The sequence below is a fragment of the Neovison vison genome, chromosome 2, assembly GCF_020171115.1.
Source record: "Neovison vison isolate M4711 chromosome 2, ASM_NN_V1, whole genome shotgun sequence".
Classification (NCBI taxonomy): domain Eukaryota; kingdom Metazoa; phylum Chordata; class Mammalia; order Carnivora; family Mustelidae; genus Neogale; species Neogale vison.
In genome coordinates this window covers 206,563,206-206,581,821 of record NC_058092.1, presented here as the reverse complement: position 1 = coordinate 206,581,821, position 18,616 = coordinate 206,563,206, and the positions used below count along the sequence as shown (strand labels likewise).

At 39.3% G+C, this 18,616-nt stretch overlaps 1 protein-coding gene across 2 annotated transcripts in view; it reads right to left on the bottom strand.

The window, feature by feature from the left end:
* EXOC6 (exocyst complex component 6) overlaps nucleotides 1-18,616 on the bottom strand; it is a 231,158-nt gene that overhangs the window by 3,020 nt on the left and 209,522 nt on the right. The gene's annotated exons all lie outside the window — the stretch shown is intronic.

Sequence of the window (18,616 nt, the reverse complement as noted above, 5' to 3'; positions counted from 1 at the left end):
AAACTCCTTATCCAACTTTAAAACCCTAATCTCCTTTAAGCCATTTAAAACCAACTTCCTATCCCCGTTTGAATTGTTTCAGAAAGCTAAATACTTTACTTACTACCTTCCTTCAGTTTTTATATTATTCTTTCTTCTTGTTTTTTTTTTTTTTTCTTTTCTTTTCTTTCTTCTTGTTTTAATTCACATTGTAAGTAAGGGGTGTACTGGTTTTGCTTTCAACTGAAGGAAGCATTTGTATTTACTCCTAGGATATGTGAGCCAACCCAGGGACTCTGGGAGGGATAAAACTTCTGGGGGTAATTAAAACCTAAAAAGAGGTTACAAAAAACTACTTCTTTAGGAAGGTAATGGACTTGTCTGACTCTTTTCCCATCCAATATACAACTTAGTAGAGATGTTCCCATCAAAAGGTGAAAATTCCATAATGAAAATAGTAACTACTAATATTAAAAGCCACTCTATTTTCTTTTGGACAATATTCTAGGCTGTATCAAAAGTTAAGATATTGGTACAGAAGCTACACTGAAACAAAGCTAAAAGAATATACTGCCTGAAAAAGAAAAGTTAAAGTTTAAATTTATTTAAACTTCTGTGTAATTCTTGACTGTTACTTAGCAACAAGCAACTTTCACAAAGAGGGAAAAGTTAACTTTCACACACACTGACAGTGAAAATGAATTTTGGCACAATATCTCCAGAATGTGATTTTATAATACATGTTTAAGAACCCTATAAAACAGCCATTCCCTTTGACTCAGTAATCCTAGTTCTAGGACTCAAACCTCAGGAAACAATAATAAAGGTAGAGAATAATGATCTTAACCTCAAAAATGCTAACCTTGTTATCAAAAAACGATTAGTTTGAGGGGGAAAATAAAACCTGAAAGCAGCCCAAATCTCAGTACTGAGAGAATGGTTAAGTGGTGAGAGAATGGTTAATGGTTAAGAGAATGTAAGATGAATATTATGTAGTATTAGAATCGATATTTACAAAAAATTTTAAGTATCTTGGTAAGATGCTTGTGATAAACGTCCCTACTAAAATTACATAAACACCCATCAAAAAAGAATGGAAGAAAATTTTCGAGAATGTTAAGAATGGTTGTTATTTGTGTGGTGGGGTTATGGGTAACCGTTACTGAATTCTTCATTTACCTAATATTCCACAATGGCCAAGTATTAACTCTAGAGTTAAAGATAAGGTTTACATATTTATATATTAAAATAAATTTCAATAATAAATGCTCCTCACACAGTTGTTAACAAAAGCCTCATTTTGAAGGATTCTTCTTTTAGGTGTAAGTGTGTGTTTGCACAAGTATGCGTGGGCATGCGCACAGTCAGCACAAAGTAACCACTTAATACGTTGGCTGTAATCTCCCTTTCTTTCTAAAAGGCATTAGCAACATGACCTTTGGGATTTGGAAGAGGAAGAGGCCTTAAAATAAGTCTCTTTTTCCTCTTGGGCTGATCTACCCCCAGGTGGGAAAAGGAGGTGTCCATTTAATGAATTTAAAACCTACACCAACTCCAACAGTGAATACAGAACTGGTTCCTCTGCCAAACAGCACAAAAACAGATGCCTAGATAAAGAAATATTATGCTTATAATTTTCACATGTGGTCAGATACTCATATGCAAATCTCTTATCACTAGAAATTAGAGGAACCATAAAATTTAACCTACCTGCCTACATGCAGACAAGTCTAATCTACATGCTTTTAAATTTACACTAATATTTTATAGAAATATACACTGTGCATTATTAACTTGTAGATACCTAGGGCTGCACATTCATGGTTAAGGAACTCATTGCCAATGTAGAAAAAAGGCCAACAATCTAGGTAAGATTCATTTATTCCTTCAACAAACATTGACTGCCCACCTATAGTGTGCTGGCTACTGTGCCAGGCCAGAGATATAGTACTGAATGAGACAATAGTCCTATGCTTCAAGAGTTACCATTTTAAGTGGGCAAAGTGGGGAGGCGACAGTTAACATGGAAACAAGTAATGTTTTGATGTTGACCTGAAGAAAGTATAAAGGAAAAAAAACTATTCACACAACCCTAGTAATCTAAACTACAGTAATACATGAGGATGCTACGATAAATTTGTTTTTTAAATTTAAGTTTTTTTCAGATTCAAGTTTTTATTTAAGTTCCAGTTAGTTAACATACACGGAAGATAAAATCAATTTATTTTATTTATTTTTAAAGATTTTATTTATTTATTTGAGAGAGAGAGACCACAAGTAGGAAGGAGGAGCAGAGGGAAAGACAAGCAGGCTCCCCGCTGAGCAGGGAGCCTGATGGGGCTCAATCCCAGGACCCTGAGATCATGACATGAGTGGAAGGCAGACACTTAACTGACTGAGCCACCTGGGCATCCTGCTACAATCAATTTAATATTAAGACAGAGGCTACGGGTGCTCGGTGGCTCAGTGGGCTAAAGCCTCTGCCTTCGGTTCAGGTCATGATCCCAGGGTCCTGGGATGGAGCCCTACATCGGGCTCTCTGCTCAGCAGGGAACCTGCTTCCTGCTCTCTCCCTGCCTACTTGTGATCTCTGTCAAGTAAATAAATAAAATCTTAAAAAAAAAAAAAAAAAGACAGAAGTTGCTGATTTCTATAGGAGCCACTGACTGCTTGCTCATTATTCTCAGCCCACGAACACAGTGGCTGTAAACGCGAGCACCATTTCTGTTGTCTGTGCCCCAAAGGATGCATGGATACAGGTGCAGAGGAAATAATGGGCCAGGGAGCATACTGCTCTCCTATTCTGATTTCTCATTTCCATGTGTGTACAATTTTTCAAATGCATAATACTGCATTTGGTAAGTAAATAGAAACAAACTTCATAAAGCAGGCAGGCAAACGCATAAAGTGTGTCCAACAGAGTGTAACCACTCAGTAGACACTCAAGAAATAACTTACAGATTGATGACTACCATCCCAAGTTTACCAGGGGCTTTTCCCAGGCTCTTCAGAGTATAAAAAAATGAGCACTCGGGGTGCCTGGGTGGCTCAGGCCTCAAGCCTCTGCCTTCCGCTCGGGTCATGATCCCAGGGTCCTAGGATCGAACCCCACATTGGGCTCTTTGCTCAGCAGGAAGCCTGCTTCCCCCCTCTCAGCCTGCATCTCTGCCTACTTGTGATCTCTGTCAAATAAATAAATAAAAATCTCAAAGAAAAAAAAAAAAAAAAAAGAACACCCTACAGACTTCTTTTGGCTTGAGCTCACAGCTCTCTGAAAAAGGCCAATGTGGCCTGTGGGCAAACTAGGGAAAGTGAATGCAGTCAACTGACTTCCTCCCAGGCTCCTTCCCTGGGGCACTGATAAAGAAAATAGATTCCATCATGATAAAGATTTGCATCTAATGTTAGTAAGAATTAAATGACCTTTAACATTTCTGAATGGTCTATCAGTGTCCCTCATCTGTAATTATTATAAGGTCCTGTTCCACTTTTTTATTTTTTATTTTTATTTATTTTTAAAATTTTATTTATTTATTTGAGAGAGAGACAGTGAGAGAGTGCATGAGGAAGGAGGTGGTCAGAGGGAGAAGCAAATTCCCCGTGGAGCTGGGAGCCCAATGCGGGACTCGATCCCAGGACTCTGGGATCATGACCTGAGCCGAAGGCAGTCGTCCAACCGAGCCACCCAGGCGTCCCTTCGTTCCACTTTTTTATTTTACTTTTTATTTTTTAAAGATTTTATTTATTTATTTGACAGGCAGAGATCACAAGTAGGCAGAGAGGCAGGCAGAGAGAGAGAGAGGAGGAAGCAGGCCCCCTGCTGAGCAGAGAGCCCTATGTGGGGCTCCATCCCAGGACCCTGGGATCATGAGCCGAAGGCAGAGGCTTTAACCCACTGAGCCACCCAGGCGGCCCTCGTTCCACTTTTAAAAATTAAAGTATTATCACCATACAATATCCTATGGGTTTCCATTTTTTTTTTAAGATTTTTTAAAATTTATTTGACAGAGACAGTGAGAGAGGGAACATAAGCAGGGGGAGCCAGAGAGGGAGAAGCAGGCTTCCTGCCTAGCAGAAAGCCTGATGTGGAGCTTGATCCTAGGGCCCTGGGATCATGACCTGAGCTGAAGGCAGACTGAGCCACCCAGGCACCCCTCAAACTGAAAAGCTTTTGCAAAGCAAAGGACACCATCAACAAAACAAAAAGGCAACCTACTTAATGGGTGAAGATACTTGCAAATCATAGATTTGATAAAGGGTTAATATCCAGAATATATGAAAAACTTACACAATTGAATATCAGACACCCCCTAAACAATCTAGTTAAAAAATGGGCAAAAGACTTGAATAGACATTCTTCCAAAGAAGATACATAGACAGCCAACAGGCACATGAAAAAATGCTAAACTTCACTAATTGTCAGGAAAACACAAATTAGAATTACAATGAGATATCACCTCACACCTAGGAGAATGGCTGTTCTCAAAAAGACAAAGAAATAAAAAGTCTTGGCAAGGATGTGGAGAAAAGGAAACCCTTGTGCGCTGCTTGTAGGAATGTAAATTGGTACAGCCACCATGGACAGCAGTGTGGAGGTTCCTCAAAAAATTCAAAAGCTTTCCTCAAAAAAAAAGCTTTTCAGTTTGATGTAATCCCATTTTTTTCACATTTTAAACTACAGTTCTTTTGCGGTAGGGGGGATTATCAACAGAAGCTTTATTTCTTATTGCCTGAAGAATAATTGAAGGGTAGTTGGAACGAGGGAGTGAAGGATGGAGGGACGGCGGGAGAAGGAATCCTGCGAGGAGAAGGGGCTGCACTGGAGAAGATGAGAAGCGCTTATGGGGCAAAGGGGCGATTGAAAGATAGGAGATGCTGAATGGAGGAGTAAGGGAAGTTACAGGGGGCATAAAATTCAGAAACAGCCACGGGGGCGGAGTGGTGGTAGTGAGTTAAAGTACAGTTCTACTGAAGTAAAAGATGTAACGCAAAACTAGGACATTATTCTTGGGTCCTACATAACCTTATGCCAGGCCACAGTGATGCAATGAGCCCATTATATAGGCTGCTACCCATGCCTGCTTTGACCAAAAAGCACGATTCCTGATCTTTGGAATAGCTGAAAAAGAACATGCCTGTTCTGGAGCCAGAGTGTGATAGAAAGGGAGGAGGAAACTGGAGTAGTGCCAGAAAAAAACTCACCTTCACTTGCACACAGTTATAGCCTTGGGGTCTATCTCTCACATTTAGTCAGGTTTCACAGCATGCACTATATCTTTACTATTAAAACCCAAGTTATGGAAAACCTCACTTCTCTTCCTTGAGCTTTGCTCCCTTTCAGATGGCAGTACACAAATAATACATTTGCTATTAATTACACAAAATCTCTCTCAGTCTTGTAAATAAATAGTAAGACACAGTCTCAACAGGTGAACTTATTAACATATATACCTGATATTCAAAGATGTAGATCAAACAAGAACAAAAAAAAAAAAAAACACTTCCCTAGATTATTCAAAAGCAATTTTACAATTACTTATTAAAGGATAAAGTCAGGCATATTATAATGAAAATTGGTATTAAGGTCTATAAAAGAGTTTGTTCCAGTAGTCAAGTAAAATAATTCTACCTTAAATCCTTTTGGGAAGTAAGCAAAGTATGGATCATACAAAAATGAAGAGCAAAATAAGAAGCCTCAGTTCTATCTCATCATGATTTATAAGATTATCTAAAATTAGTATCCTAACTTCTTTTTTCACCAAGGATTCAAAAATACCTTTTATAACTAATCTGATAACATAAAGTGGACTTATGCCAATATCTGTAAGTGAGTTGTAAGTTTCACTTCCTCAGCATTCCGTGTGTGTGTGTGTGTGTGTGTGTGTGTCCAGCAAACAAAAAGATTTAGCTTAAGGAAAGATATGGTTGCATGGGTGGTCCCATTTATATGCTCAAAATAGTTGAATCGCTTCAGAATCACTGAAGAATTCATTTGTGTCAACGCATCTGGCTTGCTGACAGTTTCTCATCCTAAGTCTCACTCCTAGTCTCCACCCAAGAAACTTTGGGGTCTCGGACCTGTTGAGATCACTTTGTGCAAATGACACAATGAATCTAGGCTGACTTAAAACCATTCTATGGAACTCTTAAAGTGACTTTTTGCCTTTGTAAAAGTGAACCCAGAGTGCCAGGTCATTTTTTCCTTGAATCTGGTTTAGCTTTCTTTGTTTTGAGTCTTTTGGGTTTTGCTTTTGAAGCACCTCAGGGGCAGTGACCCAAGACAGAAGATAAATAAAGCTAAGCCAACCTCAAGAGAAAAGCAATTGGGGATACCAGGTTTGCTTTTGTAAATGTGAACAGTGACCTGGGGGCTCAGGGTCAACCTTAGTCCCCCAAATTCCCTTTTCCAAACACCAAATCCACCTGGGACCTCAGAGTTCCTTTGCAGATTCCAAAAGTAAAGCAGATCATTTTTCCTCTCCCTCCAAAACACAAAGCCTATGAAAGGGTTCCTAAAGGGCATCAGAGATTTAAACAGCAACGAAAATCCTAAACCATAATACAGTTTTAACGAAGAAATATGAGCAATTAGGCACTAGAGATTCAAGAAAAATGGGTCTTACTAAATTAGTCCCAATGGGAGAAAATACAAGTCCTTTTTCTAAGTAGATGTTGAAATCAAATGAGGAGCTCAGTATGATTTTTAAAGCTCTTGGCTTTACTACCTTTCCAACTATCTCAAAACACCACATATGAAAAACTCCACATGAAGCACAGAAATTTAAGTAGCAGCCAGAAAGGGCCTAGCCAAAAACTGTAAAGAAACAGTACTGTGCCTCCACTCACCTCACTTTTTGCCCTCAGGTGTTAATTGCCCTCAAGCTGCCTCAAGCTCTCTGATACAACTGACCCCTAACCCACGCCTACCCTCTTCAAATGTCCCATTTGCCACACCTGTTTTCAGCCAGCATTTCCAGTCCCACCTACGCAGAACCAGGAGCAAACTCTGGGTAGAGCACTCTCTAAAGACTGTTTAAAGGCATCGATCTCTTTAGGTCACTTCACTAGGGTGAACTGCAGACAGCAGAAGTAGAATGTTCTCAAGGTATTTTTGGTGGTAAACTATATAGTACTTCTAGATTAGATGAGTTCGGAATTTGGAAAAAGCAAAAATTGGAATTTACAGGGGGTGCCTGTTTGGCTCAGTGGGTTGAAGTCTCTGCCTTCAGCTCGGGTCATGATCCCAGGGTCCTGGGATTGAGCCCCACATTGGGCTCTCTGCTCAGCAGAGAGCCTGCTCTCCCCTCTCTCTCTGCCTGCCTCTGTGCCTACTTGTGATCTCTGTCTGTCAAATAAATAAATAAAATCTTTTAAAAAAATGGAATTTACATAATCAGATTTATACACGCTCACATTTGCTTTAATTTTTGGTCACTATTGTGGCTAAAATGGCATACAAATACATACATACATATGATTTATGGGGTTAATTTCTTTATTAAAATTACTTTTACCAAGTAATACATGGTTAACAATCATATAGAGCCTATCATAAAAACCAACAGTCCCCTGCCCCACCCTTCCCATTCTTTGAAGCAATCACATTAACTCCTTCTGTTTAGTTCAGTGTCTCTAAATACACTTACTTTTCTAATTTTTGATTTATCAGCTTACAGCTATCACATATGACAGTTTACCTTACTTATACAGCCTTCCTATTTTTGAAAGCTATTACAACTGTTCTCTATTTTTGCTTTTATGACTTTAATATAATTAAACTGCTATTTCTTGTTCTGTTAGTTTTATAAAAATTTTTAGGACAGGTTTTGAGATGCATTTCACATACTATTCATCCATTTAAAGTCTACAAATCAATGGTTTTGCGTATATTCACAGTGTTGTGCAACCATCTTAAACAACTTTAGAACATTTTTATCACCCCATACCACTAGCAGTCACTCTACCAACAGGAGTCATATAACCTGTGGTCTTTTATAACAAGTTTCTGTCAATTAGCATGATGTTTTAAAGGGTCGTCGATGTTGTAGCATGTGTCAGTACTTCACTCCTTTTTATGGCCAAATAATATTCTATTGTATGGATATGACACATTTGTTCATCCATTCCACATTTAATGTATATTTGGATTATTTCCATTTTCCAGCTATTATGAATGACAATGCTGTGAACATTCATGTACAAGTTTTTGTGTGGATATATGTTTTTATTTTTCTTGAGTATATAGTTGGCAGTAGAATTTGTTACATAAACTTTTTTTTTTTTTTGAGATTTTATTTATTTATTTGACAGACAGGGAGCCTGATGCAGGGCTCAATCCCAGAACCCTGAGATCATGAACTGAGTGGAAGGCAGAAGCTTAACCCACTGAGCCACCCAGGTGTCCCACATAAACTTTTAATTAAGCGGCTCTTTCGGGGCGTGTACGTGGCTCAGTGGATTAAGCCTCTGCCTTTGGCTCAGGTCATGATCCCAGGGTACTGGGATCAGGCCCCACTTTGGGCTCCCCACACAGCGGGGAGCCTGTCCACCGGCCCCCCGCCCCGTCCTGCCACCTGCCTTTCTGTCTACTTGTGATATCTGTCAAATAAATAAATCTTTAAAAAAAAAAAAAAGAGGCTCTTTCGACTCTCCATTTAGTAATATAAGAAAGTAACATTTTAGGGGTGCCTGGGTGGCTCAGTGGGTTAAGCCGCTGCCTTCGGCTCAGGTCATGATCTCAGGGTCCTGGGATGGAGTCCCGCATCGGCTCTCTGCTCAGCAGGGAGCCTGCTTCCCTCTCTCTCTCTGCCTGCTTCTCTGTCTACTTGTGATCTCTCTGTCAAATAAATAAATACAATCTTTAAAAAAAAAAAAAAGAAAGTAACATTTTATATGGTTGAGTTTTAAAGTAATTCTTTGGCAATGGGGTTTTAAATTATTTATATTATATATTTAAACCCAAATAACAATAAATATTTAAGTAAAGTTTCCTAAAATTTCTTTATAAATACTGAAAGATTTTAATGAAATTATTAACAAGAATTTTTCTAGCCTCTATTTCTGAAAAGCAAAATTCCTCTAATTATCCAAAACAGGAAAGAAAATTTCAGGTAGTTTCCTCAGGTACATTTACCTCAAATAGTTGAGTATAATTTTGAGTACCTTTACAAATGTACTTGGCTTGTTTTTCTTCAGTCATGAGAATACCTAATTCAGCTTCCTGATTAAAATGTGGCTTACATATTGAAAAACAGCATTTACCTAATTACCCAAACTAGAAATCTGCATTCAGTCTGTTTTGGTTGAGATTGGCAGGTGCCCTGTTTGTCTGTTAGTTTTTAAGCAGGCTCCATGTCCAGTATGGAGCCCAATCTAGGGCTTGAACTGAGATCAAGACCTGAACTGAGATCAAGAGTTGCACGTTCAACAAACTGAGCCATTCAGGCACCCCATTATTCAGTCTGTTTTGACCCCTCTCTTTCACAACTCTGGCATCTAACTTATTGCCAAATTTTGCCAATTTAACCTCCTAAATATTTCTTGAATTCACTTGCTTCATACTTTCCACCCCTACTACTACTATAATCCTAGTTCAGATATCATTAGGGCCTTTTGTGTCACCTATCCTCCTCTGCCTCTGCCTTCTAACATCCCAGATCCATCAGTCTTCACACCGCTGCTAGAGAGATCCAGCTAAAATACAAATGCGATCACACCACTCACTTACTTAAAACAGTCAATGGCGTCCCAACTTCTTCAAGATAAAGATCAATTTCTTTACCATGAAATGCAAAGCAATCTTGCCCCTAATTGAGGTTGCTGGGGAGAAAGAATTTACTCTGCCCTTCAAGATTTTTCTAACTGGACTAAGAATCAAATTGCAATGAGACAGATTAAGTGAAGAAAATTAAATTTAATAGCTTACCTATGGAGAATCTACACAGACATGGAAATTCCATAGACAATGAGGCAACATGAAGCTTATATGAGCTAGAGACAGCAGTAGGGTCTGAGGATACAAAGGGAAGAAGGACCATTATCAGGGAAGTACAAGGAGATGTTTGGAAAACAAAGGTTGCCCTATTATGCAGAGAAGTTTCTTACGTAAAAGGGAGTCTCCATTACTAGTTCTCTTCCTGGTACAAGCAGACAGTTGAGGGGGAGGTAAGGAGCGTTACCTCTATCTGCTGGGTTTTGATTGCTTTTAATAAAAAAAAATGTTCATGCCAATGTGGTCTATCTTGGGGTGGCCAACCCTTGGCCCCAACAAGGTCATCCTTTTGGCTGCTTCTTCTGCCTTGTAATTTAAGCTCCTAAACAAGGAATTCTCTTAAAAACCATGATGATCCCCAGGAGATTGCTCATTTTCTTTTTCTCTGTGTGGAGTCCCCTTCCCTTTCTTCATCATCCATGTAACTCTTATTTATTCCATAAAATTTAAATTTCTTAAAATTTAAATCCTGCCTCTCTCAAGAAGCCCCCCAGGGCTTGGGATGGGTTTTCTATTCTTTTCATGTCCTCAGAGCACCTGCCACATCTCTATCACAGGATTTTTCACAGCATATTGATGTGTCTGTCCTCCCATTAAGGAATTACATAACGATTCCTTTTGTAGTCTGGGTGATTCATGGCTATTTCAGCCCAGACTCTTTCCAATATTCCAACAGCTGAAGTGCCTTTACTTTCTCCTAATATACATTGTAAGTGCCTCAAAACTGGGAATTTGTGTTGCTTTCATCTGTATCCTCACATTTGGCCCAGTACCTGGTATATACTAGGCACCAAGTAAATATATGTTAAGATGAAATGTATATGTTACCTTGTGACACAGAATTTTGTAAGTCTATGCTGAACTCACATCTTATATACTAATAATTAGCTATGTTATTTACTTTAATGTGAACTATTAATAATAAAAACATCTCTGGGGGCACCTGGATGGCTCAGTGGGTTAAGCACCAGTCTTCAGCTCAGGACATGATCTCAGGGTCCCGAGATCAAACCCTGCATTGGGCTCTCTGCTTAGCGGTGAGCCTGCTTCCCCTTCTCTCTCTGCCTGCCTCTCTGCTACTTGAGATCTCTGTCAAATAAATAAATAAAATCTTTAAAAGAAAATCTCTGAATTTTTAGTAACATCTTATAATTATTCGGATAGCTAGTCTATTTACTGACTGATTAATCTGTGCTATAGAATACACTAAAAATATTTCACAACCACAGTTCTGCTCCTGAGATTACCTTTTGTAAACCAGTGATGCCACCATCAAACATGTTAAATAAACATTCCCAGGTCATACATTCAATTTTCTGCCCAGATTCATTACATCATCTGCCACACTTATGTAACAAGTGGTTTATGTAATTACTTCACCAATAAAGTTCTTACTTCCAATACTCAGAAAATCAAACCGTGAATCTCATGATGAGAGGTGTTCACTAGACTTTTGATTCTCTCTGTAAGTCATTTTGCTTTATCAAAGCAATGGAGAAATAAGATCTGCTTGTATAAATTAACTGTGTAAGACCTAGAACAATGAAGGAAGATAATATGGATTAGCCAGCGAAGAATAATTATATGCCAATGTGTCTATACTCCAGGATATAGTAATTGCTTGAATGAAGGGAGCTAGACTAGGCTGGAGCTTCACTGTGTACTCTTTTTTTTTTTTTTTAATTTGTCAGAGAGAGAGAGGGAGCGAGAGCGAGCACAGGCAGACAGAATGGCAGGCAGAGAAAGAGGGAGAAGCAGGCTCCCTGCCGAGCAAGGAGCCGGATGTGGGACTCGATCGGAGCCCGATGTGGGACTCGAACCCAGGACGCTGGGATCATGACCTGAGCCGAAGGCAGCTGCTTAACCAACTGAGCCACCCAGGCATCCCCACTGTGTACTCTTTTAAATGCACTTTAATTGATAAGAAGAGAAAGAGGGAGGGAATAACCACTTTTTAAAAGTTGGTGAATCTAAGTGGATGTTTCTCTTCCCTTGTCCTCACAGCTATGATTTAAAATGAGGCAAATGAGGGGTGCCTGGGTGGCTCAGTGAGTTAAAAGCCTCTGCCTTCTGCTCAGGTTATGATCCCAGGGTCCTGGGATCGAGCCCCTCATCGGGCTCTCTGCTCAGCAGGGAGCCTGCTTTCCACCCCCCTTGCCTGCCTCTCTGCCTATTTGTGATCTCTATCTGATAAGTAAATAAAATCTTTAAAAAAAAAATAAAATAAGGCAAATGAAAGACTGGAGAATCTAACAGATGGATTAATTTAGTCTTCAACAAAATCAGTCACATATGTCTCATTCTAAAATTTTAGTAAGTCATGTTATATATAGAATTCATAATTTGCCATTATTATTTTTTTTAAGATTTTACTTATTTATTTGACAGAGAGACACAATTTGCCATTAGTTATAATGGCAAGTTATAATTTGTTTTGAGAAAACAAAGCTAAACTAAAATTAAAACCAGATACTTCAGTTCCTAGAGTCATCTTATCATTCTCGTCTTTAAAATGGAACTCTGACCATTTAGATAAATAAAACAAACCAAGCGCACTGAATCCCAACCACTATAGGAGGAAAAGGAGGATAGTTTCTATGGTAATACTAGACTACTGTATTTAGCATGATGGAAATTCAGAAAATAAGAATCTCTGCAGTCTCCAGTTAAGACAAAAATATTACACTATCTCAGTGAGTATTTGTATTTAAGGGGGCTTGTATCCTCATTCATCTCTTTCTTTCAAATCTTAAAAATAAAGATTTTGTAATCTTTATTCAAAGAATTTAAAAAGGTATATATTTAGTTTACTTCTCCAGAATCTAAAGGCACTTCTTGTATGCTAGACAATTTATTAACCTTTATTTTTTTTTTAAAAGATTTTATTTATTTATTTGACAGACAGAGATCACAAGTAGGCAGAGAGGCAGGCAGAGAGAGAGAGAGAGAGAGGAGGAAGCAGGCTTCCCGCTGAGGAGAGAGCCCGATGCGGGGCTCGATCCCAGGACCCTGGGATCATGACCTGAGCCAAAGGCAGAGGCTTTAACCCTCTGAGCCACCCAGGCACCCCAATTTATTAACCTTTAATGATCCAGTTACTTCCAAATCTGATTGTATATGTAATTGCCTTTTGTCAGGTATAATAATTTGCTCAATAAACATGTCAGAACACTTGCTGCTTAGTTTGGTTCAACAAATAAATTCAGTTTTTCAACAGCCTCAAGGCATAATTAAATTTGAAAAAAAAAAAAAAAGACAGTTATCAAACTACACTGAAGCAGATTCACTATGGTAGGAGTATATAGCAAGTAGCCCTGGCTTACTTTGGGGCCTGATGCTTGCCCAATTTCTAGGACCGGGTAACAGTGACAACACTATAGCATTCCAACTAATGCAGAAGAACTTCTGACTAATCCACGTGAACTTCAAAATGGGCAACAGACAAACTTTAAGATGAAGGTTAGTTAAAAAGCATCTATGGGTAAAGACCTATTAGGGTCATACCTATATAAAAAGAGAAACTAAATAAAAACAGCAGGGGGAAGGGCTTATCTTCTTGGGAAGATGAATGCAGCCAGTGGAATTAAAGAGATTGTGATCTAAGTCTTACAATGCTTGCATGATACAAATCTGTGTAATGGGAGTACAGAAAGAAATCCCTATCTGACCTCTAGATAACCTAAGCAGGAAATTAGGACATTTCTAAGCAAAATAGGTGGTGCCGTCCTGTTAAAATAATTGTTTCCATTAACACTTTGCATTAACATTGTACATCAGGCCATCAGGAAAAAACTCAAGCCATAGGAGTTTCTTCCTTGTAATACATAGAACAGAAATTGGCCCAGCACACTCAACACAGTTCAGGGGGTAAAGTTTATTAATAATTAGGGGGACAAAGAAGGAAGAGAGGGGTAACAAACAGGTAAGAAAGTTGGAAGTATTAAGTATTTACAGATTGGCTGAGAACAAATTAATATTTTTAAAGTTTTATTTATTTAAGTAATCTCTCTACACCCGACTTAGGGCTTAAACTCAAAACCTTGAGATCAAGAACTGCATGTCGTACAGACTGAGCCAGCCAGGTGCTCCATAGAAAGAATTTTATTCTTTTTTTTTTTTTAAGATTTTATTTATTCACTTGACAGAAACATATTGAGAAAGGGAACACAAGCAGGGGGAGCAGAAGAGGGAGAAGCAGGCTCCCTGCTGAGCAGGGAGCCCAATGCAGGGCTTGATCCCAGGACCCTGGGATCATGACATGAGCGGAAGGCAGATGCCTAATGACAGAGCCACCCAGGCACCTGAGAATTTCTTTCTTTCTTTTTTTTTTTTTTAAATTATTTATTTATTTATTTGATAGACAGAGATCACAAGTGGGCAGAGGGGCAGTCAGAGAGAGAGGAAGGGAAGCTGGCTCCCTGCTAAGCAGGGAGCCAGATGTGGGGCTTGATCCCAGGACCCTGGGATCATGACCTGAGCCAAAGGCAGAGGCTTTAACCCACTGAGCCACCCAGGCGCCCCTGAGAATTTCATTTTTAATAAGACTCTGGGTTAATAAGAGAGTATTCAATGATTTCCTAAGGAAATATTCAACAAATACTAGAAGTTAAAATGATTCAGTTTTTCTTTTTTTCAGAAAAAAATTTTTTAAAGAGTTATTCATTCACTTGAGAGAGAGAAAGCACACAAGAGAGAGCAGGGGGAGGGACGAAGGGAGAGGGAGACAGAGTCTCAAGCAGTCTCCACACTGAGCACAGAGCCTGACACTGGGCCAATCTCCAGACCCTGAGATCATAACCTGAGTCAAAACCAAGAATTGGACACACAACTGACTATGCCACCCAGGCACCCCTTTTTCAGAATAATTTTTAAATATCTGCTATGTGGTGACAGTGCTTCAGAATGTTAGAAACTGGAACCACTTGGTTAGGAAAAATCAAGCCCCTCCAATGTCTCACCTAATCAATATTCTATGGATATTATTTGTTTATCTGATTATATTTCACTTGGAAAAAATATTGTTTCTTATGACACCAATAGTGTATTTATCTTATGCCCTATTAAATTTCCTCTCAACTCACTTTTTTAAAAAATTTTATTTATTTGATAGCCAGAGATCACAATTAGGCAGAAAGACAGACAGACAGAGAGGAGGAAGCAGGCTCCCTGCTGATCAGAGAGCCCGATGCGGGGCTGGATCCCAGGACCCTGAGATCATGACCTGAGCCGAAGGCAGAGGCTTAACCCACTGAGCCACCCAGGTGCCCCCACTTTTTTTTTTAATCAAGCTACTTTCATTATGAATTGATCATTTAAGGGAGTGATAAACTCTGGGTCTCAACTTCCTGTCTGTAAAATGAAGGGATCTTATTTGCATGTGACAAGCACTTAATTTGACAGTAGCAATGAAAAGATGATGATGACCCCGTCTTTGGATTCAAGGAGTTCTTCAGTAGAATGGAAGAGATACTCACAAAGGCCTAATTATGAACTAAGATGCTAATTACACTGATGGAGTTATGTACAGGTTATTTTTAGAGCATCCTATCTTATTTGGGGAGTGAGAGGCAAACCTGAGAAGGCATATGAGGTAGTACCCAAACTGAGTCTTGAAAAGGAGTTAATCATGGGCTCCTGGGTGGCTCAGTCAGTTGAGCATCTGACTCTTAGTTTCAGCTCAGGTCATGGTCTCAGGGTCGTGAGATTAAGCCCCGCTTCAGGCTCCACATTCAGCATGGAGTCTGCTTGAGATTCTCTCTTTCTCCCTCAATGCTCTCCTCTCACTCCCCCCGCTAAAATAAATAATTAAAAATCTTAAAAAAAAAAAAAGGGAGTTAATCAAAGGAAATGCGGTGGTATTTCAAGCAAATGTGAAAGAAAAGAAAAGGCACAAAGATGGGAAAGAGTTGTGCTTATGGGGAGTGCCACTTTAATTAGTGTTGCTAAACTTATCAGTAAGGGAGTAGTACAAAATGGGCTGGAGTAGGGGACAGGGACCAGATCATAAAAGGACATGTATGCCTTGTTCAGAAACTGTGGGAAAATTCTAAACAAGAAAGCTCACATGGTCAGCCTGATCACTTAGATAGGCAAATCTAGCAGTTCTATGAAGAGCGGATTTGAGGAGAAAAAAACTAAAGACAGGAAAAATAATTAGGAGACTGTTGTGATAAACTTGAAATATACTGGGATAAACAAATAGGTCATTAGGATAGAGAGAGGAGGATGGATAGGTAGTAGACAGGTAGTTAGGTTGAAAGAAGAAGATGGGTTTGAGAAATATTAAGAAGAAAATTCCCTAGGCCATGATGATTAAATGTGGGGCATGGCAGAGTGATGCCATCAACCAAAACAGAGAATATGAAAAGACCTGATTAGAGAATGAGGGAAGATGATGTGTTGACAGCTTTGGCCACATAGGATGTGGGACATACATCCCAGTGGAAATGACTACCCAGCAACTGCATGAATATCTAGGGCATACAGCATTTGTGCCAGAGATCAGATGAAGAGTGGATGAGTTCACTCTGGTAGAGTGTATACAGAACAGCATTCTAGGACAGAAACCTCAGGGATACCAACATTTAGGGGGCAGGAAAAGGAAGCTACAGAAAAGACATAAAAAGAACATTAAGACAGTAAAGACTTTGAAGAAGAGGTTTTTTGTTTTTTGGGTTTAAAAAAGATTTTATTTGACAGAGAGGGAACACAGCAAGGGTAGCAGCAGAGAGAGAGAGAAGCAGGCTCTCCGCTGAGCAGGGAGCCCAATGTGGGGTTCAATCCCAGGATTCTGGGTTCATGATTTGAGCTGAAGGCAGACGCTTAACCGACTGAGCCAGCCAGGTGCCCCAAAGAAGGGAGAATTTTAAGGAGGATGTGACCAACATTATCATATAACAATATTATATTATTATACAGCAGAAAGAACCAATAAAATAAGGGATAAATAGTTCTTCTGGCCCTCCCCGGTGACCTAAGTGAATGCTGTTTGAGCACTGTGGCAAAGCAGAGAGTAGAATGGGGAATGAAGGAGATATGAGGAAATAAGGAAACAATTATAAAAAATTCTTCTAAGGAATAAGGATACAAAGGAGGAAAAAAGAAGAGATTGTAAATGTTAGAATGAGACTAGAGAAGATATCTCCCTGCCTGCCCTCTCTCTGTCTCTCTCTCGGGTAGGTAAGATTTTGAATATGTTTTTAGGCTAAGGTATTTAGGGAAAGGATAAAACAGAGGAAAGAAAAATGAATAATGAAACAAGTCCCTTAGAAAGATGAGGTCGTGCGCACTGGAAGATGAGAGAACTGTGAACAAAATGGCTACCTATTATATGAGTCTGAGGAAGGAAAATGAGAATGCATGTGAATATAGACAAAGTGTTCGATTGCAAAAGCAACAGTGAAGAGCACCTGGCTGGCTTAGTTGGGGGAGCATGTGGCTCTTCATCTCAGGGTTGTGAGCCCCACTTTGGATGTAGAAGTGATTTAAAAAAAATCTTTTGGAGCACCTGGGTGGCTCAGTCTGTCTTCGGTTCAGGTCATGATCTCAGGGTCCTGGGATTGAGCCCAGGCTCTCTGCTCAGCAGGCTCTCTCTCAGCAGGGAGCCTACTTCTCCCTCTTCCTCTGTCCCCTGCTCATGTTTGCTCTCTCACTCTCTATCTCAATAAATAAAATCTTTAAAAAAAAAGTCTTTTTTAAAAACAAAAAAATAACAGTGAAATATTGGTAGTGACAGAGAGGAATGAAGGAGGCTCAAGGGGCCATCTACTCACTCAAGAGTAGATGAACAATGGTCTACAAATGGAAATGGGGATACGGAAAACAGGATCTCTCATTCACTCTGTGTAGCCCGTGAAAGAGTGCTTAGCTCCCATTAGAGGGCTTCTGGGTTAGGGTACCTGCACAATTCTAAGATGGGAGGGGAAGAAAACATTCTGCCATAGCACTGAAGCCATAGGGCCGTTTACCTTGCAATGTCTTCAGATGGCACACCCTAAGAGGAGTAGAAGTGAAAAGACACAGAGTAAACAAAACAAGGAGTGAATGAGACAGTAAAAAGGTCGGGCAGCCAGAAGGAGTGGAGTAAGATGTGGAAAGAGTAGGGAGAAAGTACCTCAGTTGGATGAGTAATCAAACATTTTAATCTTCTGGAAACACCAGATCTCAGGAAGAAATGATGAAGGCTGTCATGAGACTTTTCAAAAGGGCAAAGAAGCTTCTATTTGAACGTGGACTTCTAAAGACATTAGGAGCAGCAGCAAGGGCCCTGGTTAAGGGGATAGTTTATAGGAGGTTTGGTTAGATTTCCTTAAGCACCTTCCAACTCTCAAGTCTTAGGATTTCATAAACATGAAAATCACTGAATCAAAAACTGAAGGTAACTGAAAGACGATCTGAAAATTAAGAAAACACAAGCAAGTCAAAGAAAGAACTATAAACTGTAAAACACTCTTGGGACCAAACTGTCACTTACTATTAAGTACTAAAGCATTGTAATATATGCCTAAGAAGGAAGTTCAGGAAAAAATATTATAAGTTATTCTTAAATCAAATAATCCCTTCAGCAATTTCATCCTTTCAATATATATTAGTAAAAATTTTCATGATGACACATATCCACTTGGCTTTTAAAAGGTCACTACTGAA